Consider the following 24,806-nt stretch of genomic DNA (forward strand, 5'->3'; position numbering starts at 1 on the left):
GGCTGCATTCTTCCCCATCTTCTTCTGCAGATACCTCAACCTTTTCCAAACCATCTGCCACCGTCTTCTTCTGCAGATACCTCATCCTCTTTCAAACCATTAGCTCCTCACTAAATGCCTTTATGATCTGTATGAATGAGGATGTTAATGGATTTGACTGATAGAGGAAATTGACAACTCAAAGGGGTGTTAGAATCAAATGTTTGCATCCAAAATGCCAAACAAGAACGTATTCTTGGCCAGACAGGGATGGTATGTGTTGGCAAACCATTATTATCCCAATGACAGCAACTAGAGGGCAAGACAAACTTCTTGCAGCTGATGAGTAAATCCTGGCAAAAATAATTACAAATGATCAGTAACATTAGTGAGGATTACAGATTTCACAAGGTCATTAGAGTATCAGCATTTTGAAAGCAAAAGAGCACACAGATCAATAAACAGAAATGTTCAGTCCGATTTAAAGGAACACTGTGCTGGAGTGAGAATTAGCCAGTGTTGTATAGTAACAAAGTAGAAATACTTTGTTACTGTACTTAAGTCGTTTTTTGGGATATCTGTACTTTAATTTACTACTTATATTTCTGTTGACTCTTACTTTTACATTTTGCAAAGAAAAGATACTTTTACTCCGATACATTTCCCCTGAAACCTTCGTTACTCGTTACAAAATCGAATCATCTTTAGAAAAAAAAAATATCATCAGAGTGATGTGACCGACGTCGGGGACTGTGGTAGGTTTGGCGAATCAGTGGTCCTAGCTAGGGGTGTCACAATACCAAAAATTCAGTAGTCGGTACCAATACCAGTAAAATAACACGATTCTCGATACCAATTTTGATACCATGGTAAAAAAAAAAAAAGGATTTTCCAAGATTCCATGTACTTGAACTTGAAACATTAACTTCTTTATTAAAATATGTCAAAATAGCAAAATGTCATAAGACATACAAAACATGTGCAATATAGCATAGCACAACATAATAAAGTGCAATTAATGGTTAAAGTGCAACAACTAGTGACCCCAGACACATTCCAGACTTCCAGGCATCTTTTAAAAAGGTGCTGTGCAAAAACAACAACCTTGCAAAACAAAACCGTGGATATAACAGTGCAGCCATTCAGCTAACAAGATGAACATGAGTTTTGAGCTTCTTAAAGGACGTATTTAATACAAAATAAATCGAAATGTTTGGTCGCGGCGAAATTCCAGCTGTTACTCGCAATTTGTCTTAAACATCGGCTACATTGAGTCCATGGCATCGAAAAAAAATACAAAATTGGGTTATCAAACCAATTGCATATTTATTTATGTGTAACTATATTAAACTAGGACATTCTGTGAATTTCCCTAGTTTAGTCATGATACTTGCAAGTGTGACGCCCCGGCTCTGCCATGCCGTCAGGGGTTACGGCGCTTCCTCCCACTGCCTATGTGGTGCTCTTATACACAAGGCTCTGTGGTTCTTATGTGTTCATGTCTCCTGTTATTCTCCCTTCAACCTGTAGGAGGAACTGGAGATAAACAGCTGTTGTTAATGAGGGGCGGGGCTCCATGTGATGAACGTCACTATATAGCTGTGTCCTGGGAACCTCAGAGGGAGACTCATTTCTGCTCTGGCCTGACGCTGGAAGGCTGGCTGCAGCCTTCCCTTTACCTTTACTTTATGCATTACACATAGTCAACATTACTGACGTGCATGACACCCTATTTTACTGACCTTCTCACTTACTGACTTTTGTATGTATTTGTAAATAAATGTTATAATTGTTAAACGTTGCCCGACGGTGTTGTGTCTTCCCTATGTCATGGCTACTGTGAGCCAAGTAACCGTGACATGTGGGGGCTCGTGCCGATTTGTATAGGATCCGGAAATAGTCTGCTTTAAGCAGTGTTCAAATTGTCTGCTTGATGCAGTGTTCAAATTGTCTGCTTTATGCAGTGTTAAAATTGTCTGCTTTGAGCAGTGTTAAAATTGTCTGCTTTAAGCAGTGTTAAAATGGTCTGCTTAATGCAGTGTTAAAATTGTCTGCTGTATGCAGTGTAAAGTCCCATGTTGGCTGTGATAGCGACGTGCGGTGGTAATTCTAGACTATCCTACGTTCTGTGGTGGCGTGAGGTGAGTAGGTCTAGTGGTAACTGGCGAGTGTTTTTGTGAATGAGGTTGTAGTAGTAGGCGTGGATTGGGCCTGCTGTTTACTCGCCTGGTTGTTTGGGAAGATCTGCACTGTCTAAGTGGTAACGTTAATTTAAGGCATTTATTGTAAGGGGAATTCTAAACTTTGATCTCAACGCAATATCCGATCGGTGTTTTGTGTGGTGTAGTCGTGGGTTTTTCATAGTCGGGCAACTAGTCTCAATAGCAAAGTTTTCCCCATTTAGAGCGCTTCCGCGCTGGGTTTTAGGTTCCGGTGACGGGAGTCTGGGCCGGCGGGCACCGCCGCTGATTAAGGCTGCATCGACTATGGTCGGGATAGCTGGCATCTGACGGTATTGGTGAGTGTACATGTATCATTGTTCACTGATCCCCGGTTCTTGGGCTCCGTCAGAAGCTAGGTCAGTTTAGTCGGGGGGTAAATGTTTAGGGGGAATGCTCATTGATTGGGTTGCCCTGCTATGTTAGCCGCGTTTCCACCTTGTTTGATTGTTTGGATACCTGTGGTTTGGGAGATCGAGTTTGTTTGTGAGTGCGCTGTTTGGTCGTGAACAGTGGGCACCACATGTTGTATTCATTTTTATCGTGAATTATTAAGTGCTGGGTTGCACTGGCTATGAGCGCAGTGGAAAACCTTTTGGATGCTCCTTCGGAGAGTTTGTTGATGACGCTATAACCATTAATTAGTTCATAAACGTCGCGGAATTGTATTACGCTGCCTAACTCTGCAAAGGAAGGCCAGTTAGTAGATTTCATTGAGTGCTTAAAATCAAAAGGTTTTTTTGTACTCCGATAATGGATCTAATATTAACGACTGGTCAAAAGTCAGATGCTGAGGCATCCGCTATTTCTCATAGTATGCTTACTTTCGCAAGCAATTTTGCAAATGCAAATTGAGCAAAAGAGACGCTGTTGGAAGAGAAATTGAACGTTTATTGGAACAGGGAAAATAGTTAGACGTTGTTGAGAGGGAAAAGGAATGTTTTTTTGGAACAGCAAAACATTCCTATTGGTACAGTATTGGACAGTCTGTAATGCAGCGATGTGAAGATGTCTGTCTGTAATGTCAGTGATGTGACGATGTCTGTCTGTAATGTCAGTAATGTGACGATGTCTGTCTGTAATTTCAGTGATGTGACGATGTCTGTCTGTAATGTCAGTGATGTGACGATGTCTGTCTGTAAATGCAGCGATTTGAGATGTTTTACCAGAAACCCATGATATGGGTTCCTGTCTTTTGGGGGGGAGTGATGTGACGCCCCGGCTCTGCCATGCCGTCAGGGGTTACGGCGCTTCCTCCCACTGCCTATGTGGTGCTCTTATACACAAGGCTCTGTGGTTCTTATGTGTTCATGTCTCCTGTTATTCTCCCTTCAACCTGTAGGAGGAACTGGAGATAAACAGCTGTTGTTAATGAGGGGCGGGGCTCCATGTGATGAACGTCACTATATAGCTGTGTCCTGGGAACCTCAGAGGGAGACTCATTTCTGCTCTGGCCTGACGCTGGAAGGCTGGCTGCAGCATTCCCTTTACCTTTACTTTATGCATTACACATAGTCAACATTACTGACGTGCATGACACCCTATTTTACTGACCTTCTCACTTACTGACTTTTGTATGTATTTGTAAATAAATGTTATAATTGTTAAACGTTGCCCGACGGTGTTGTGTCTTCCCTATGTCATGGCTACTGTGAGCCAAGTAACCGTGACACAAGATACATGCTCTCTTCCTCTCTCTATCTCCTTCTAACCAAGGTAGGCCATAGGCTATAGGCTAACAATAAAACTACAGCATAGCTTACCTAAACTATGTACATAACATAAGCCATTGTAACACACGTGCCCATCATTTTAAACATCATGTAACGTGTATTTCAGTATGACAGATTTTAAAAACTGCATTATTTGGATGTTGTTAATATGAATAAGAACTATCCTTGAGTTCTTTAAACAAATACAGATGACTTGCTAAATTGAAAGTACTATCTCCCTTGGTCTGAAGAACACGGTAGCATCGTTTGCATAATGTTCAAAAGTAGGGTGACTAGACGTCCTGTTTTACCCGTTCATGTCCTCTTTTCAAGACCTAAAAAAATGCGTCAGGCAGGGATTCCAAAAGCGTCCGGGATTTAGCCTCGTCGCATATTTGTGTTTCACAAACTAATATTACGTCTTTTGGAAAGGGTATCTCCGTTACATTCCACCTTTTTGCGCGTGCTCTCATTGGTCGACCGCCTTCCCAGTGTTGCCAGATATGATAATTATCCTCCAAAATGAGCCTATGATACGATAGGCCATTTCCAGTCTGGCAACACTTCAGACCTGGCCGCCTCACCTAGCTTCATCGTTTACAATAGTAAATGGCAGATCGGCGTGTGAAAAACATGTCAAAACTTCGACTGGAACACCGAAGCGTATACTGCCCCCGTCAGTTCCAGAAGAAGCGCAGCACCGATTCTAACATCTGGCACCGCCGCTCACGATACCTACGGTGCTTAAAAAAAATGGGTATCGTCGGTGTTTTGTTAATTTAGTACCGAAAGGTATAGTAAGTATCAGTTCTCGTGACATCCCTAGTCCTAGCGTACGTTAATGCGCTTTTGACTTTTCGCAAAAGCCCCCTTAGTTACTGTTGCTACGTCGGACAAAACTCCAAGGACTGTCAACCCAAAAGCATGGCTTGGACGAGGACAAGCGCTATATCTGTCAGTGATTCTCTTTGGAGTAATATATCTGCGATATCCTCCAGATTAGATCAAGGCAAAATGGACTGCAATATGCAGTGGAAGGACATATCCAAAACATTAAGATCAACAAAGAAGGGGACACAACAATAATCAAAGCAAAAAAATGGCTTTGTATCAGATCACCAGGTTGTGCTGCATACCTTGGGATACTCAGGAGTAGGTTGCTCATTCACAAAATGTTATGAAGATTCAAATAAAAAAAATTCATGATGGCTTTTTGAGACGTTTTGTTCAACATTGACAAAGTATGTTAAGCTCCTGGCAACTTTCTGGCGTTTGCCAGGGAATAGCTAAGCGTGCAATTCCAGATAGTAACATTAACATTTTGACGTCAACATTAACATTTTGATTTTAACATTAACACATTTGTTGAAGAGACTAGATATGTACTAGAAGTGGTAATAATACTAGTTGACATTAACCATTACTGTTTGGGGATGTTATCTTAACTAGATAGTTAGTTACCTAGCAAAAGTGTAGATCGCTTTCTAGATATCTAGCTGCAAGCAGCTCCATTTGCAGACATACTGTATGTGTGTTTGTCGATGTATTGAGTAGGGAGTCGGGTTCAAATCAGCCCATGTTTATAAGTTTGCTCATTTTTGTCTGAATAAACTTCATTATTCTCAAAATTCTGACCCTTTGCTTTTTTATTAACAGCATTGACTTGTACTTTTACTTTCAATACTTAAGTACATTTAATATCAGAAAATTACTTTTGATACTTAAGTACAGTAAAGATCAGATACTTTAATACTTTTACTTAAGCAGTATTCTAAAAGGTGACTTTTACTTTTACTTGAGTAATTTTCCAGTAACATATCTGTATTTTTACTCAAGTATGGCTTTTGAGTACTTTATACACCACTGGAAATAACAAATATTGCTTTTCCTAAATACAAAATCGTCATTGTTTTGAAATTTGGCAAAAGTTAAATGCGAATCAAAAATGAGATAAGTTTGTGTTTGAATATATTAAGAGGTTTCTGAATTATTAAAATATTGTATAGTATGTTGTCTTTTTGTCAAAACCAACATTTCACTTTATTGATATATTTATATTTTGATTAAAATCATTTTCTATTGGCACTACAGCATAGTTTGATTCAGCAGGGTATATAACTTGCAACTACATAGTGTTCGGTATATTTAGAAATATATGGTAACTTTAAGAGCTTCTAGATTTTGAATAAGACGTCTTACTATCTCAAATTCCTCTGTATATACAGTAGCTTTCCCTATGGAAAACACCTCAGCAAAGGTTTGAAATATTAAATGGGTCTCATCCAAAATTACTTGACAACAAAAGATATGCCTCTTTTTGTGTTGATATGGAACAACAACAAAAGACTGTTTGGAGCTAATTTGCATTCCCATTACGAGTTGAATGGTGTCGAACTGTGCAGTGCTCATTTTGGACCCTCTCCTTCGCTGAGCCAAACTGTCCGTCTCCAACTTCACCAAATGATGCCAAAGATACTACCTCTTTTGTGATTGGCTCAGTCATCATTCAGCACTTGCCATAGTGTGTTTATTTTTGTATAGACATGTATGAAGCAGGTTGAAAAGTTTGAGCCGGTCGCTATCTACAACTGGTCCTTGATTGGCCGGAATCGAAGTGATGGTCCCTTTAAAGGGATAATTCTGTATTTTCCCATTTTTCGAGGCCAAAGGTTTACATTTACATTACCATTTAGTCATTTAGCAGACGCTTTTGTCCAAAGTGACGTACATAGGATAGACAATCAAGCTAAGAGCAATAAAAACCTGGTGTAACAATAAATACTACTTTACATAAGAAATAGAAAACGATATAGAAGGGGGAAAAAAAGAAGTGCGGGACTATAACTGCTGAAGTGCCAGTTAGGAAGGGAGGTGCTCTATGAAGAGTGGGGTCTTCAAGAGGTTCTTGAAGGTTTTGAGGGACGCCCCTGCTCTGGTAGTACTAGGCAGTTCGTTCCACCAATGTGGAACTACAAATGTAAATAGTCTGGAAGGCCGTGCTTGCACAGGCAGCAGTGCCAGACATGTAACATTTGCCCTTACAAGAGCATTTAGGTACACTGCAAAAAATGCCCCTCTAGATTTAAGACAAATAATTACATATTTAAGCAGGATTTTGCTTAAAACAAGCAAATTTGGCTGCCAGTGCGTTGAGCAAATTTGGCTTGTTAAGATTTCTTAAAATAAGACCATTACTCCAAAAGCACAGAATGTCCTGAAATAAGACTAATTCCACTCATTTCAAGACATGTAGTTACCTCAAAATAAGCCTGATTTCACTCAAATCTAGTGAACTTCTGAGGCATTAGTACTTGAAATAAGAGACAATTCAAGCACAGAATGTCCTGAAATAAGACTAATTCTACTTATTTCAAACCATGCAGTTACCTCAAAATAAGCCTAATGTCACTCAAATCTAGTGATCTTCTGAGGCATTAGTACTTGAAATAAGAAACAATTCAGGCTTCTACATAAGACCACAAAATCTTAAAATAAGAGTAAAATTTAGACTGACAACACTGATTTCAAGTCATATAGTAACTTCCAAAGAAGTCTGTCATCACTCAAACCTGGAGTACTTCTAAAGCTTTAAGTTACTTCAAATCAGACCAATAGCTCTTAAAATCATGGAAACATTTCACAACATATTATTTATCACTGTTTTATTACCCTGTTAATGAAGAAAACCAATAACAGGCATTTGACAATAATGAGCAATACACTGCAAAAATGCTTTTCTAACCTAGTGTTATTACTCTTATATTGAGATGAAAAAATCTAGTTGGTCTTGCAGATTTTGCTTAAAACAAGCAAATTTGGCTGCCAGTGCGTTAAGCAAATTTGGCTTGTTAAGATTTCTTAAAATAAGTAATATTTGCTTGAAATAGGCAAAAATAACCTTACCAAGACAGCACTAGGTAAGTACAATTTAGCTAGAAACAAGACCAACTAGATTTTTTTCATCTCAATATAAGAGTAATAACACTAGGTTAGAAAAGCATTTTTGCAGTGTAGGTGGGAGCAGAACCAGCATGTTTTAATAAGTTAAAGGTTTACATGATCCAGTATTGAGTTAGAATACTACAACCGGCCACTGCAAATCGCCTATGTAATCCAAATTGGGCAGGCATCTGGGTCAAAGTAAAATGCTTGTTTATGCCAATACCAGGCTCGTAATGTTGTTATAAGTGTCTGACAACATATATCTGTTTACCTCAATGGAGAAAGATAAAGGACTAAAGTCAAACCCTTATAACATTTACAAGCCTGGCAGTGGCAAAAACAGGTGGTTTACTTTGACATGCTGGTTGCCTTATCAGATTCCAATGTAAAGTATGTAAGATTCTTTTCTATATTTAGGCTAACTATACTTAATCACAAAAGGTGGTCTCGGTGGTTGTAGAATGGAGTCTCAATCAAGGAAGCTGAAGTGGTTCGGATCAGAGCCAAAGATATTTATTGTAGCAGACAAGAAATATCACTAAGTACTTTTCTGAGTCTAAGTATCTAGAGTCGTGGTGGAGCAGAGTTCTTTCAGGGCACACGCGGCCTGCGTGGATCCGTCCTGGAGAGGAGATGGTGTCCGTCTCTCGTGATTCTTGCTCTGATCGACCTGAGTCTAGCACGCAGCCCAATTTAACCAGTATAATTACGTAAGCCAAATAGAATGTATAACATCTCTACCAAAGGATTACACACACACACATATGAACACGTAAACAGTCTCATGAGCTCATCGATGCCCTTGCCCTTGGGCCTGATAGAATGGGCGCCTTTGAGGAATGCCACACAGCACATACACAGAGGGGCCTAAGCAGACATAGTGGAGCTGTCTCCAACGGGCATCATATGCCTTTAGTATACGTTATGGTGACCTGTTAACCTTACTGGGATCTGGGCCTACATGGTCCCTCAGGAGGGCCTGAAAGTGATGGAGGCACCTACACTAGAGATCTGTACATGAGAAATACACCAGAATCTAACAAGTAGCAGTTGCCGGTTCTAGTGTTTTAACTCAAAACTGGACCGAATCCCGAAGTTGCACTTTAAGTAGTGTATCTACACTCTGACAATGCGGTGAACGTTTCTATTTTGCATCATGCAAGATCTGCCAAAGTCACATGATGAACAATGTGTGGTTGTGTGTCTAAGTCACTGTATCCAAGGCTCCTGGTCCACTTGTGGCTCAGGACCCACTTGTGGCATCACAGGTGGTTTGCAAACAAGTACTCAATCTGCAATATGAGCTCCGTACAAATAAAGAGACAATATCCATTCCGTGTGTCAGTGGGGTTATGCCCATTGTTTTCATGATACATGTCCTGTGCAATAACAGAGCTAACATTGCCTGTCTTAGCAGTTGAAAGGAAAATAGGATCTCTTCCTGTCTATTCAAATAAAGCACTATATATTGCGTTGAAATGTAACATATCAAATAATCCTTACTAGTGACACTTTAGTACATGGATTTTTATTTATATTCAAACCTTTATCATTCAAGCCTGAATGACAAGGATTCCATCATGTTACTGTAATAGCTTTAGTAATATATGTTCTTAGTAATATAACCACATGAGTCATAACACAGTGCAGATTCAGGAGAATACCTACAGGTAGTTGATTAGAAAAGTAGAGGATTATTAGATATGGACAAATCCCATTAGGTACCTATATTAAAAGCATCAACAAAGGCATAGTGTCAACCCCCATGTACCATATTGTGATGCTGAAGTCCCTGGACCAAGCTAATGCCTTTCCAAGATCAAGTGAGAAAAAATCTAGCCATGAATCTAGCCATGAAACCATATTAAACCATATTAAATGTAGAAATTGTGAGTCAAGAAGTATGTCAGCCCAAGTATGTCAGGGTCAACAATGGCATAATTTTAATCATGTAATATTTAAGTGGTACTTAGGCTACATCAGCTAACCACTTTAAAGGCAGTGGTGGTCCGTCAGGGCCTTCAAGGCCTTCTCTGCTGGCCTAAACATCATCAGAAAATAAATGTAATAAAATACATTTAATTTTAATATTTTCTTTTCATAAATATGTATTCAATGTCCATTATCTTCATTTCATAACTTCAAGCGTTGTTAATTTATGTTACAGCTTTCATCCAATCATATTTCAGCTATCATGTGTTGCCACGATCCGCGAAATCTTCCCCGAGAACAGAAATCTTCCCTGAGGCCTTCAGAATTCACATTGAAGGCCCGTGTACATCTGATTGGTTATCACAACTGGCTGTTTCAGTTCATTTAAGTTGAATGAACTGAAACAGACAGTTGTGACAACCAATCAGATTTCGAGTTGGCGACACTGGGCCTTCTAGAAGGCCCGGAAGATTTCTTTCCTCGCGTTGAACGTGACACATAAACGTCCTTTGATTGGATACTGAGGCAGACCGGTGCAGTGCTTCAGTGCTCAGTTTAGCTGGCTAATGCGAAAACGACGTACATCGGTTTCAATGCTTATTATGCTAGTTGTTTCAATTGGTAAGACTAAATATAATTACATTAACCAACTCAAATAAACTAGTTTACACCAACTTGATAATTACAGTTTTTGATACAATTACAACGCCATTTTCAAGACGGAACTTTCAAGAAAAACTGGATATCGTGAGGATGGGAAGTTTAATGAAACTGCTTTGCAGGTGGGACAATGCGATGTTTAGTGGACAAACTTGTTAAAGCTTTCGGTGGACTTAATAAAACTTTGTAGACTAATCCCTGAAAATCGCCTTTTATTTTTAAGTTGTGACAGTAATATCCAAGCGATCATATAACTGAGAGTGTACTACTCTTAATGTATTGTTAATACGGGTGTATTGATTTTAAATGCTACGGAAATATTAATAAAGTCTGTTGTACTCGACTATGTTAAGGTGATGCAATGCTCACTTATACTGCCTTTCTGTATAAATATAATGGTTCGAGAGCCATGGCGTCATAATGATGGTATTAGGAGGTGGATTCACTCAGTTTAACATCGTGTAGGACATTGCTGAAGGCCCAGTCGTGAAATGCACGGACCGCCACTGTTAAAAGGTATAGGGCATAAACCTTGAAAAGATTGTTCACTGGTGTAGTTCGGTGACCACAGAACTATGAAGCGCATAGCCTGGAGAGCTGCTGGGAAAGGCAGGTGTGTTTAATGGTCATTCATGTGACCATATAACATCAGAATGAATTTCAAGATAACAAAAACATACCTTAAAATGTAGCAAATTACTGCATAGAGTTGCTTTAACCGTGTTACCTGAAGAATTTAGCATAATTAGCCTGCATGACATAAGATTAGGCTATGTAATAACTGTACATGGTTAACTGTCACAAACATTAAGTTCCCTATCGCAGTGGGACTGCGATGTGATTGACGGGAAATTACCTGTTCATTGACCAATCAAAGCACTTTCTATTCACGCCTGAAGGCCGAATTGCGGCAAATCACCACCCTGAGCCCGCCCCCTCAGGTCCCTATATATTGAAGGTGACTATGCCGCGCGTCCTCTTTTCGACCCTTCGCCTTTGAGGTTACGGACCATCGAACAAAAACTCCACACGCTTTGCGTATCCTTTTGTCTTTGTGTGCTTTATTACTCTTTCGAGTTGGTGAGTTTGGATTATTCCCTTACTAGCTCTGAGTGCTACAAAGATATTCTACGCTTAAGCAAGCTGCTGTCTAGCTGGTGACCACGCTCGTCTTCGACTTGCTAGTTCACTACTGCTTACAACGTGCGACGTTGGTTAGCTCTTGCTAATTGTGTCTCTTTTTCAGATCAAGATGACCAAAGTCTATCCAGACTGCGGCCATCCCCGGGAGAAGGGTGACCGGCATCGCCGCTGTGCGCTCTGCCTAGGCAGAACACACGCTGAGGCGGCGTTGTCCGGGGAAATCCCTCCTGCTTGTGCGCTCTGTGCCGCAATGACGACGGCACGAGTCACGAGGTGCCTCTCTCTATGGGAGAGAGAGGACCTGCGTCCGGGGGTGCAGCCTGTGCTGTCCGGGGTGGTGTCCCCGGACGGACGAGGCTCCCCTCGCCCTGGGAGCAGCAGTGGGCCTGGCGGTTTCCTTCGGGTAGCTGCTGGGTCCTCCTGCTCTTCCCCAGAGCGCACAGTGGCCCCAGTAGCGGTGACTGCGGAGGCCGCCGAGCCGCTATCTGAGCTCGACGTTCAGCTCGACGAGTACAAGAGCCGTGAAGAGCAGAAGAGCCGTGAGCAGAAGAGCCGTGAGCAGAAGAGCCGTGAGGCTTTTCAGTCATGGATGCCTCGGTCGAGCAGCTCCGAGCCAATGGCCTCTTCAGGGCAGACCACACTGGCACAGGGGGTGAAAAGGAGTGGGTTCTGATCCCCAGCTCCTCCAGCTAAGGTGCCTGCGCGCCGCGGCTGGAACAAGAACCCGTTCCGGCCACCGGCCCAGCCTGCTAAGCCACAGCAGCAACAGCAGCAGCAGCCAGCGGCACAGACAAGCTCCGGGGCCACGCACAAACCCACACGACGTGGTACGAGAGGGCGAGGCAGACCGCCGGCACCCTGATGTTCGTCGCCCCCTGAAACGAAAGGGTGGGGAGGTGGTGTGCCCGCCACCACCTGGGAAAGTCGCCAGATGCGCTCATGTAAACCCCATGTCCAGCACGACGAAAATTTTCCCACAAGCACTACATTCCCATGTTCTCGACACTGTCCCGTTAGGCGCAGACACAAGACAAGCTTGCTTTTCCCCTCCCGCGATGCACCCGTTGCATTCGCAAAACCAATTTTTTATTCAAACCATGAGGGGGAAACCCCAGATCTCACCCTCCTCCCTAGGAGTGGGGTCAGATCAAGGTTTAGACAGATTGGTGATGAGCGGCTTAGTAGCCGACAAATTCAATATAAGCCCCAGGCTGGCAGACTGTGTTTTGAGCTGGCGCGCATGCGCAGTCTCGCCCTAGGTGCTGAGAACGATTTCAAGGGGTTACACTCTTCAATTCGCCAGGCCTCCGCCCAGGTTTACGAGTGTAATTCAATCAAGGGTGCCGCGAGCTCGCACACATTTCCTTCAACAGGAGATAGATGCGTTACTCGTGAAAAGGGCTATAAGCGTAGTGTCGCCAGAGAATGCAACCTCAGGCCATTACAGCAAGTATTTCCTCGTCCCCAAGAAGGACGGGAATTATCGCCCTATATTAGATCTACGTATACTTAACAAGTCTCTCATGCCGCTGAAGTTCAAAATGTTAACTCCACGCCGGCTGATTCAGTTCATAAAGCCGAGCGATTGGCTGATCACGTTAGATCTCAAGGATGCGTACTTCCATGTTCCGATTCATCCCAGACACCGCAAGTATCTGAGATTCGCATTCGGCGGAGTAGCATACCAGTTCCACGCACTTCCATTCGGTCTCTCCCTAGCCCCGAGAGTATTTACAAAGTGCGTAGAAGCTGCCATCGCTCCATTGAGAAAAATGGGCATTCGCTTATTACTATCTGGACGATTGGCTCCTGGCTTCTCGCTCAGAAGCAGAGGCAGTGCGGGACTGCCATCTTGTGGTGGCACACCTTTACCGCCTCGGATTTGTTCTGAACAAGGAAAAAAGCTCGCTGCGTCCTCAGCAGGCAGTGCACTTCCTAGGCATGACAGTAAACTCCGTTTCAATGACGTTGTGTCCGTCGCCAGCATGAATAGATGCTATCAGGGAATGCGTGCAGATGTTCAGACTAGGACAGAAGGTCTCATCCCTTCGCTGTCAGAAGCTCTTGGGGTTGATGGCAGCCGCAGCAGTGGCACGCCCCCTCAGGAAGCTTCAGGCACGCCCTTTCCAGGCGTGGTATCTGTCATTGAAGCTCGACTCCGCCAGAGACAAGTTTCGCTTGATCACGGTGGATCGCAGATGCTGGCGGGCCTTGGCCGTATGGCGATCCCCGCGTTTCCTCTCGGCAGCGGCTCCGCTGGGTGCAGTGGTGAGCCGCGTTATCGTCACCACAGACGCCTCCACTACAGGCTGGGGTGCAATATGCAAAGGATATTCTGTGAACGGAAGCCGCGTCACATATAAATGTGTTAGAACTGCGAACGATTTTCCTAGCGCTTCGGCATTTCATTCACATTCTAAGCGAGCGTCATGTTCTCGTCAGAACAGACAACATGTCCGCCATGGCCTACATAAATCGCCAAGGAGGGGTGCGCTCCCTTGCGCTCTATCATTGGGCGAGCCGACTGCTCCTGTGGGCAGCGAAGCGCATTCGCTCTCTCAGAGCAGTGCATATACCAGGTCATCTCAATTACGGAGCCGACCTTCTGTCGAGGGGCAACCCTCAAGCAGCAGACTGGTGCCTTCACCGTCAGGTGATCGACCAGATTTGGCTTCGTTTTTACAGGGCACAGGTGGATTTGTTCGCATACAGGGAAAACGCCTGCTGCCCTCTGTGGTTTTCGCTGGGAGGCGACAACCCTCCTTTAGGCGTAGACGCGCTGAGCCAGCAATGGCCCAACATGCGTCTTTACGCATTCCCTCCGATTCCTCTGCTACATTAGGTAATCAGCAGAGTGGAAGAGGAGGGTTTTGAGCTGATATTAGTGGCGCCCCATTGGCCCAGTCAGCCATGGTTAGCGGATCTAATCAGATTGACAGTGCAGCCTCCGTGGGAGCTCCCTCTGCGCAGGGATCTCCTCTCACAGGCTCACGGGATGGTTTGGCACCCCAGGCCAGACCTGTGGCAGCTCAGGGCCTGGCTCCTGAGAGGAACAGGCTCTTAGCGTCAGGCCTGTCGGATTCAGTAGTGAATACTATACAGAGCGCTCGGGCGACGTCTACCCGATCTCTGTATACGCTCAAGTGGCGTATGTTCGAGCGATGGTGCGCTGCACGTCAGCACGACCCTATTGATTGCGCCTTGGGCATCATCTTGGAATTCTTGCAACAATTATTTGATGAAGGAAAAGAGGCTTCTACTATCAAAGTGTACTTAGCAGCTATTTCCGCCTGCCATATTGGCATTAACGGCAAATCTCCAGGTAATCACCCATTGGCTTCGCGCTTTATGGCTGGAATAAGGCGTCTTAGAGTGCCTGTCAGGCACCTATTGCCTTCTTGGGATTTGCTAGTGGTGTTATGGGCACTCACGGGTCCTCCGTTCGAGCCCCTAGAAACGGTGGACTTAAAGTTTGCTTCTTTGAAAACCGCGCTGCTCCTGGCACTAGTGTCAGCGAAGCGCGTTGGTGACATGCAAGCGCTGTCTGTCAGCCCATCATGCATTCAGTTTTCGACAGGGTAGTATTGCGGCCTAATGCAGCATATACACCCAAAGTAGTGACAACTCCGTTTTCGCTCTGCCCAGTGCGCACTCTACGCATTTATGTAGAGCGCACTGGTTTATTCAGGCAATCGGATCAGTTATTCGTATGCTTTGGTGCAAGCGCCAAAGGCAAACCCCTGGCAAAGTCGAGCCTCTCCCGGTGGCTGGTGGAGGCTATCACTTTGTCCTATACAAGTTTGTCATTGGAACCCCCGGAGAAACTTCGTGCGCATTCTACTCGTGGGGTTTCGTCATCCTGGGCCCTGTTTAAGGGTGTGTCAGTGGAAGACATTTGCAAAGCTGCAAGCTGGAGCTCTCGCCACACCTTTATTAATTACTACATGTTGGATGTGGCGGAGCCCGGTTTCCTGCAGAGTGTGTTGCAGGCGAGTGATCTGTGATCATATGCAACATGCGATGTTTTATTAACTGCATGACTGTCTCCCTTTATGGATTAAAGGCGGACGGCGCAGATGGGTGTAAGTATTCATAAGTATGGGATCGGTGGTTCCGTTTCTCTTATATTGAATTCATTCCCCTTATAAGACAAACTGCCGCTGACAAGGCGAATGGGTTGGCGTGTGTATATGTATATTGGCCGACACTGTTGCACGCGGGGTTAGACATGGTCCCGTCAATCACATTGCAGTCCCACTGCGATAGGGAACATCTCGGTTATAGATATAACCTTGGTTCCCTGAGTTAGGGACCAGATGTGATAATTTTGCGTGCACAGTGCGTGTTTCTTCTGGAGGCTCAAAGGCTCCGAGTTTTCAGAGGACGGGCGGCATAGTCAACTTCAATATATTGGGACCTGAGGGGGCGGGCTTAGGGTGGTGATTTGCCACAATTCGGCCTTCCGGCGTGAATAGAAAGTGCTTCGATTGGTCAATGAACAGGTAATTTCCCGTCAATCACATCTGGTCCCTAACTCAGGGAACCGAGGTTATATCTATAACCGAGATGTTTGCTTACATTAACCCCTCAACCTAATATAAGCTGACAAACAAGACTAGCTAACATTAGTTAAAATTACAATAATTTCATGTCTGTCATTCAAACACACAACTCAAGACAGTTTAAATGAAAATAAGAAGTCTTTACTCACAATAGGGAAAACACAGGAACAACCAGGAAAAACTCAGGAGCTAAAAGAACTAGTGCACCAAACCAAGGTGAACATGACGTAAACACAAACACGAACATGAAACACGAGGCTTTCAATACACAGGACTAAATGCGAAAACTGGCCAGTCAATTACTATAGTTTTCACAGGAATTGTTTAACAGTGTATTTTAACAATAGTGACATGATCATATTTGCAAGCTTGTAACACCTAAACATCTCAAAGCCTGAGTGTTATAAGTTTTTGTATAGAAAGAAATGTTTGATCTGAAACTGAAAAAAGTGAGAGCAGCATATTGTATGATATGAGATGTAGGTACTAATTTTACAATAAACTACTGCAGTGTAAACAATGACCATGACGTGTCAAAGCCTATGCAATCTGTTGGCATGATTCTTCTCGTCTAATCTGGGCTCTACATGATTTATAAGTGGTTATCAAGCCAAAATCAATACTCATTTGGAATGAGGGGGGAATTAAACTATGTGCACCAAACAGCATTTGTCTCTCACTCTCTATCCTGTTTGACGGCCCAATCCATTCCTAACATGATGGAGTTAGCTGCTCAGCGGCCAAACCATGCATCATCCATTCTGGGATTCATGTGGGACTGCCATGGCCTTCACAGCAGTCATCATTCTGCTAATCATCCGTGAGCCTCAAATGAGCACACATATTGTGAGAGCTGATCTTTTGGCCGACTGATTATTCCTATATTTCTGACACTTTGACAAGTTATTAATGATGAATACACAGGCACAGAAGGATCAAATCAACTTGCCAATCTTGCAGTGTGTAATAATGGTCGGGTGGGGTGGAGGGTGGTGGAAGGTGTGAAGTGGTGGTGTAGGGGGGGGGATTGGGGGCATGGCCTTGGAGTGGTTGCCTTGGAGTGTACACTGAAAAATAGGAATTGTCCAATTTATTAAACCACACCACATTGGAAATACACAAACAAGTCTTTAACATGTCTTTGTAACATGATGATATTATGGTTAACCAACATATTTTGTCGCAGCACTTAATTTATCCAACTGAATCATGTAAGATGAGAACAAAGAAATAAAGTACGTTCACAACCAGGAAGACAAACGATCACATGGGGTCTCTGGAAAAATGTAGCTAACAGCATCTGTGGCATAGAAAAAAAGGGAAAGTTCCCCAAATCTTAAAGTTCCCCTTCAAAGTTACCATCGACAGGAATAGACATTATCCATTAGAAGGGATGCAGCGAGACAGAGCGTGAGTTACGAACATAACGTTTTAAAGAACCTGAAAGTTCACATTTTGGTTTTATTATAGGGTTAGCCTAGCCTGATGATGTCATACTCATAATTCTAGTCAGAATATGAGTCTGATCCTGACCCATTGGGCTGTGATTATGGGGCGTGTTTCAACGAACCAGGAAAGAAAATGCCTCTTCGCTGAATTGGATACCTAGAACCAATTAGAGCAACGTAGTATGACCATCTGATACATTAAACTTTTACCTGATCTCATAGGATAGGAAGGACGGCAAGAACATCTTTTCAATCGACAAATGCCTTAATCGAGTTTCTCTGTTCCTCTTTCAAAATGAATGCGCCGTCAATATCTGAGAGATATGCTTGCTCCCGTTATAATTATTAGCAGTGAGGCTAGCTAGCTACTATGTGTTTCAATGGATTTTTGGTCTAAGCTTTAGCAATAACCTTACAATAATGGTCTAGAGAGCTTTAGTTAAGACAAACAATACTCTGCAACATTCGTGTTGCACATACACAACTAACCGAGTCCATGTAGACATTTAAAAAGTTGTGTAGATAGCTTAATTCACATAACATATTTCCCACTAACAGGCCGAGACGCCGCCATCTTTGTACTATTTCAAATCTACCGGTTAATTCAACTCAAGCGTTGGTTGATCATCTGTCCATCATCGTATAAAGCCCGCTCTGCCAATTTCATTGGTCAGATCGTTTTGCTGAAAACTGATATTGTATCCCAACTAGCTCAAAGCCAGACCAAATCTCCCAGAACAAAAATGTTGTGGGCGGGATTTGGGCTGGTATCCAGGCTAGGGTTAGCCTGAAGTTTCTTATATCCTGTAGTGTCGTACTGTGTCATACTGTATGTTTGTCGTACTGTATGTTTGCCATACTGAATGTTTGTCATACTGTATGTATGACGTATAGTATTGTATCTGTATATGTTGTTTTTTGTGGACTGGGTTTAATTATACTTTTACTGAAGCCTCTTAAACAGGTCATCATTGTAAATGAGGATTGGTTCTCAACTGATTTTACCTAGTTCAATAAAAGCAAAAAATGGTAAATGGCTGAATGGGGGGGGGGGGGGGGGGGGTTGTGTTGATGTTTTATTTATGGCACATCTCTCTTATGGAGTATCTGCGTGTGTTTGGTTTTCAATACTTCAAAGGATCTTCAACTTTTGTGGATTTGCCGTTCACCCTAGTTCTGAAATGCCGGGATCTCTGGGTCACGACACAACAAACTCAATCTCGCACTCACTCTTACATGCCTTCCTCCTTAATCTCAGCTGTTCATATTCACACATGGCTATTTATAAACCTGGAGAGAAAACCAGCAAAACTGTCTATTCTCATTGAAATCACTATAATTATTTAGATAAGAAGCGCAGCATGCTTGACAATAATCAGTATATATTATAGATACTCCATGCATAACTGCACCCACACAAGAAGAATGGTAGAAATGATATAATAGCGTATGGCTGATAAATATAATATAATAATAAAATGCTTGCCATCATGGACTACCAAGGTATAATGTGTGAACATGTTGCCTGTCATGGAGAGAGAGAGCAGTTTGGACGTTCAGAGCTGTAGATTCAGTAGATTCGCAGATACAGATCTATGTTGCTATAGCTGTTAGGAAAAGCTAATATTGTGATTGTTAGCCAGGGTCTGTCTGAATGCCTAAATATCACCAGTACTGACATGTTTCTTTTTTGTGGCATGCTAATTTCGAGCGTTTGCTCCCCCAGCAAATAATAGATCGATTGACCTTTGTATTTCACAGACAGGATGTGTGAGCTCTAATTATGTCCCGTGGTGAAATTCTTCTATTCAGCAGTGCCTCTGGGATTGTGTTTCTTTCTGAAGCAACAGTCCCTGTGTTGTTTACATCGCTAACCAAAAGGGCGAAGGGAGATAGCACTCGGTGTAGCCAGAGCTGAGCAGATATGCAAATGTTACAGAGGGGGCAGAGGGGGCCATGGAAGCCCATCACAAACCCACCTTAAGACCATTCCGAGTAACCTCCACATTGTATGATTTCTATTCTTTCTGCCCTCTTCTGAGATACTGTATATGCTTATCCCCTTGAGACAATTAATCCAAGTCTCAAACACTCCTTTAGCCATCTGGTCAAACACACTTGGAATATGATAAGATAACATAACCACGCAATTGTTGTCATATTCTGTTTGAGGTAGAAGTGGAATAACTTACATTCGGGTGGAGAAGCTTGCCTTACACCCCCACTGAATAAGCCACAAGTCCCTTCTGTTAAATAAACATGTATTCTAATGAGGGATTCACACTCTGTAGAAATCATATTGTCTTGGCCCCCCACCCACTCACCCACTCACCTACCCACTACATCCTCCATGCCAGAGGCATATTCAGTCCCATGTGACATTTAGCTGCTTTACCTAACTAATCAAAACATCACACTCAGGCGGAGCCAGGGAAGGCACAGCTATGCTTAACTAGAAAATGCATTTCCTGAAGGAAATACCAGTGCATGAAATGCAAAAGTTAAGAAAGGAAGAATAAAATAAAGAAGAGTGAGAGAAGGAAAGAAGTGTGGAGGAAAGGAATGAAGAATGAAGAAAGTAAAGAAGAGTGGAAGAAGGAAAGAAGAAAAGAAAGCAGAGTGAAGAAAGCAAAGAAGAGTGGAATAAGGAAAGAAGAAAAGAAAGAAGCAGTCACGTGCACAGACATTTTGGGGGGCAGGTGCTCAAAAAAAAAAAAAGGGCGCCCATCACCAAAATTATTAATGAAATTAAATCTCTCTCGCTCTCTGGCTTCCACTCCCTTAACGTCTGATACATCAAATGATGTCTGGGGTGCCTTTTTTCTGTAATTGGTCCACCTCACCATGCTTGTGCATCAAATCTGAACTTGGGGAATACTCCAGCCACCCATTTTTAGAAAACCAATGCTTTTGGAATGACCACCCTTCATAATTTTTTGGGAGGAAAAATTCTGGTTGTCGTTGTAAAACAGGCAAAACGAAGAGATACATAAATATCAGTTTAAACAATGAGGGACAAGGATAGCATGACCCCGAGAGCTAGCATAGTTTACCTGCTATTTTCTAGCTGTGAATTCTCGTGACATTTATAAACAAACATTCAACATACTCTCGAAATTGTTTAAACGGCATTTATACAACACAAAATATGCACTTTCAGACAACTAATGTCATTAAACCTGACAAACGTCAGTTAACAGCTGGACAATGCTTTGAAATCAAGTTAGTTGTCTGTTTATTTTTTTAGGAAACGTCGGACCAGTCCGGTTTTCAGACGTATTGTTTTCAGCGGCACTAATGTTGTTAATTTATACAACGTCGGGGGATTGCACAAACACTGTCATTACCTGTTTGTCTGATGCAGGTCAGTGAAGAAATAGGCTGAACCTGTTGGCCTGCCGCTCAACCTTGATGTGGGGGATGAGGAGGGAGGGGCGCGGAGGGGGCTTGTGAGCACCGCAGATCATAGGCAAAGAAAACTTATTTTATGTCTATGCCGCGGAGCATGTCGGGGCGAAATTCTCACAAGAACTCCAAATAAATGCCCCCTCAGATATCAAAACACATTTGGGGAAATTGATGACGAGAGACTAATTTGTATTCTAGATGTATTGATGATTGAAAAAAAAAATTGGTCTCCAGAAAAAAAGGGCACTTTTTCTCAACCAGGGCACAAGGGCTGGTGCTTGAGCACCACTTGGGGTCTATCTGTGCACGTGCCTGGAAAGAAGAGTGAATAAAGTAAAGAACAGTTGAAGAAGGAAAGAAGAGTGAAGAAATGAAAGAAGATTGGAAGAAGGAAAAAAGAAAAAAAGAAGAGTAAAAGAAGAGTGGAAGAAAGGAAAGAGTGAACAAGAGTGGCTCTGGATAAAGACAGTAAAGAGAGAGTGAAGAGGGAAAATATTGAAAGAAGGAGAAAAAAAGTGAAGCAGAGAGATGGAGTGTGAGAGAAAGTAGAGTGAGAGGGATAGAGAGAAAAAAAAGTAGAGTTTGGAAGGTGTCTCTTAATATTCCTAGTTATACAGTTGAATGGAGAGGGACAGAGAGAAGAGGAGCCTTGGAACATTGGCGCAGGTGTCAGTGAAGCACAGGTGCAAGCCAGTTAAATGACCCTATTATGATGTCATAATGGCCCAATGTAAGTCAATGGGAAAATTTATATTCGTTTTTCTTTAATATCTTAAAAAGTATAAAGTTTAGAAAAGTGAAAAATACATAGCATAAGTGTCCTTTACAAGACCTACACGACAAAGTTTGAACGAAGTTTCTAAGTTAAGCGGTTCGAGCTGAATTAATCACAGAAAAAGGTAAAAAGAATAAGAAGAAGAAGCCTAGGAATAACAATACAGGGCATTTCATGCACTGTAATAATCCAGACCTGGACTACATATTTTCCCTGCCAGGCTGAAATATATATTATTGCTTTTGCTTGTGATTTTGCAATGTACGCAATGTAAAGAGCCTCTGTTTCTGCAGCATGCAGAAAGCAAGCGACCTAGCAAGAGCATTGGCAAAGGTTCTTCAGTGCCACTGTACCTTCTCACCCTGATTTCTCTGGATACGTACTGTATATAACATGAGCATTACATAACATGTTTAAGATGTGTACATTAGGATGTCATGGCGGGAGGGCCAGTAGTGGAGAATGGCCTACTTCCTCAGGCTATAAATACATATTGGTCAGTGTTTGTCAGTGCACAAGATCAGTGGGCCTTCTGTGTGTGTGTGTATGTGTGCGCGAGTGTACGTGTATGTGTGTGTGTGTGTGTGTGTGTGTGTGAGTGTGTGCGTGTGTGTGTGTGTGTGTGTGTGGTTTGTATATGCAAGCATTTGTGTGTTTGTCTATTGTATTCCATTGTATGCAAGATTATTTTTGCCTATAAGGTTATATGCTAAAGATTGGACAAATATCAGAAAGCATTGGCTACCATGACAACAATATGCATATTACACAACTGAAGAAAGCAGAAGTAGCTCACACTATTGTGTGTTGTGTTTTTAAATTCAAATAATTTGCATGACAGTATTTGTAAGTGGGATATATATATATATTAGTGCTGTCAGTTTAACACGTTATTAATGGCGTTAACGTAAGCCCATTTTAACGACGTCAATTTTTTTATCGCACGATTAACGCGTTGTAAAAAAATAAATAAAATGTCAACAGGCAGCTGGCTGAAAGCACAGAAGTAGTAGGCTTACCTTTTATTGGTAACCTAACTGTTACGGTTCATTGTTTTTTAAATAAGAGGTCTGACTTATATGTTCACAGCAAACTTGAAAAAAAAGAAAATATTAAGCCATGGTTTAACTGCACTATAGGCTGAGTCCTTGTTTATCTGAAATGTGCACTTTATAATTTTATTTTGTACCGCCCTGTTTGGCAATGTTTTTTTCAATAAAATAAAACATTGCATAAAGCAAGCCAATCCACTTTAAAATAAAATACAAATGATGGAAAAAAATATTTGAAGGGACATTTAGAATAGATACAATTTGTCAGGGCCGGTGAGGCCAGGTAAAAGAAGTGAACTCAACAGCAGACAAAGGAACGTTAGAGGAGTATTTAATGAGGAGCAGCAGGCAACAGAAAAGTCAAAAGGGAATGCAAAAATCCAAACTACACAGCAGAGGTACAGGCAAAATCCAGTCGTCAAAAACAGGCAGAGAGGTTGGTACACAGGTAGGCAAAAACACAGGCAGAGGTACAAAAGGGACTTGACTTGACTCACGTGGTATTACAAAAGAGGTTAGCAACAGATAGGCAGATGGGCAAAAGTCTCCAAAACACTAGGCAAAGAACAGAGTCCAAAAACAGGCATGGGTCGAGAACAGGCTTGGTTGATAGTCCAGTGGTAGTCTCTCCAACAAGGCTCAGGATAACGACGCGACAATCTGACACTGAATGTCAGTCCTGGTGTGCTTTTAAAGCCGTGCAAACGAGAGGAGTGGAGTCAGGTGTGGCAGAGCATTCACCAGTGATTGGGTGCCTTGCTTGTCAGTCAGGAGACAGGGCAGAGGGAAAACCTGGCACAGAGCACCTGGAACAGCACTGATACAGGTCACAGAGGGCGTGAACCAGAACGGGCCATGACAGTACCCCCCCTCCTACGAACGCCACCAGGCGTCCAAGCCAGGGCCTCCGGATACTGCTGGTGGAAGTCGGTGATCAGGGAGCGGTCAACTATCAACCTAGCCGGGATCCAGCTGCGCTCCTCTGGGCCATAGCCCCGCCAGTCAACAAGGTACTGGAGGCCCCTGCCTCGGCGACGGACCTTCAGGAGCCTTCTTACTGTGAAGACCTCACCACCGTCAACAAACCTGGGAGGAGGAGGGGGTTTGGAGGGAGGGGATAGGGGGCTAGAGACAAGGGGCTTGACTTGGGAGACATGAAACGAGGGGTTAATGCGACGCATTGGCAGAGGTAAGGCAAGTCTGACTGAGCAAGGGTTGATTACCTTTGTGATTGAGAATGGTCCGATGAACCTGGCGTTTAGCTTGCGGCATGGGGACTTGAGAGGTAGATTGTGTGTGGAGAGCATTACCCTCTGACCCACCCTGTACGCAGGGGCTGCAGACCGATGCTTATCTGCCTGTTTCTTAAAGGCATCTGAGGTGCGCAAGAGCTGGGTCCTGGCCTGAGACCAAATCCTCTTGCAGCGGCGCACGAACGCTTGAGCAGAGGGAACTGCAACCTCCTCCTCGTGGGAGGGAAAAAGGGGGGGCTGATATCCCAGGCAGCAGTGGAATGGAGAGAGACCAGTGGCAGAGGTGGGAAGAGAGTTGTGCGCATATTCCACCCAGGGTAAGGTCTTGCTCCAAGAGGCAGGGTTCTTGGACGTCATGCACCTAAGAGCCACCTCCAGCTTCTGGTTAGCCCGCTCAGTCTGTCCATTCGTCTGAGGATGGAAACCTGAAGACAAACTGGGAGTGGCACCAATTAATCCACAAAAGGCTTTCCAAAACTGCGCAGAGAACTGTGGTCCACGATCAGACACAATATCCGTAGGAAGACCATGCAGGCGGAAAACATGAAGGACCATCAGCTCAGCAGTCTGTATAGCAGAGGGTAATTTAGGTAAGGGGATGAAGTGAGCAGCCTTTGAAAAGCGATCTACCACAGTCAAAATGCACGAGTTGCCATCAGAATTGGGGAGACCTGTGACAAAGTCAATGGCTATGTGTGACCAGGGGCGGTGAGGGACCGGA

This window comes from Sprattus sprattus (assembly GCF_963457725.1).
Source record: "Sprattus sprattus genome assembly, chromosome: 17".
Lineage (NCBI taxonomy): Eukaryota > Metazoa > Chordata > Actinopteri > Clupeiformes > Clupeidae > Sprattus > Sprattus sprattus.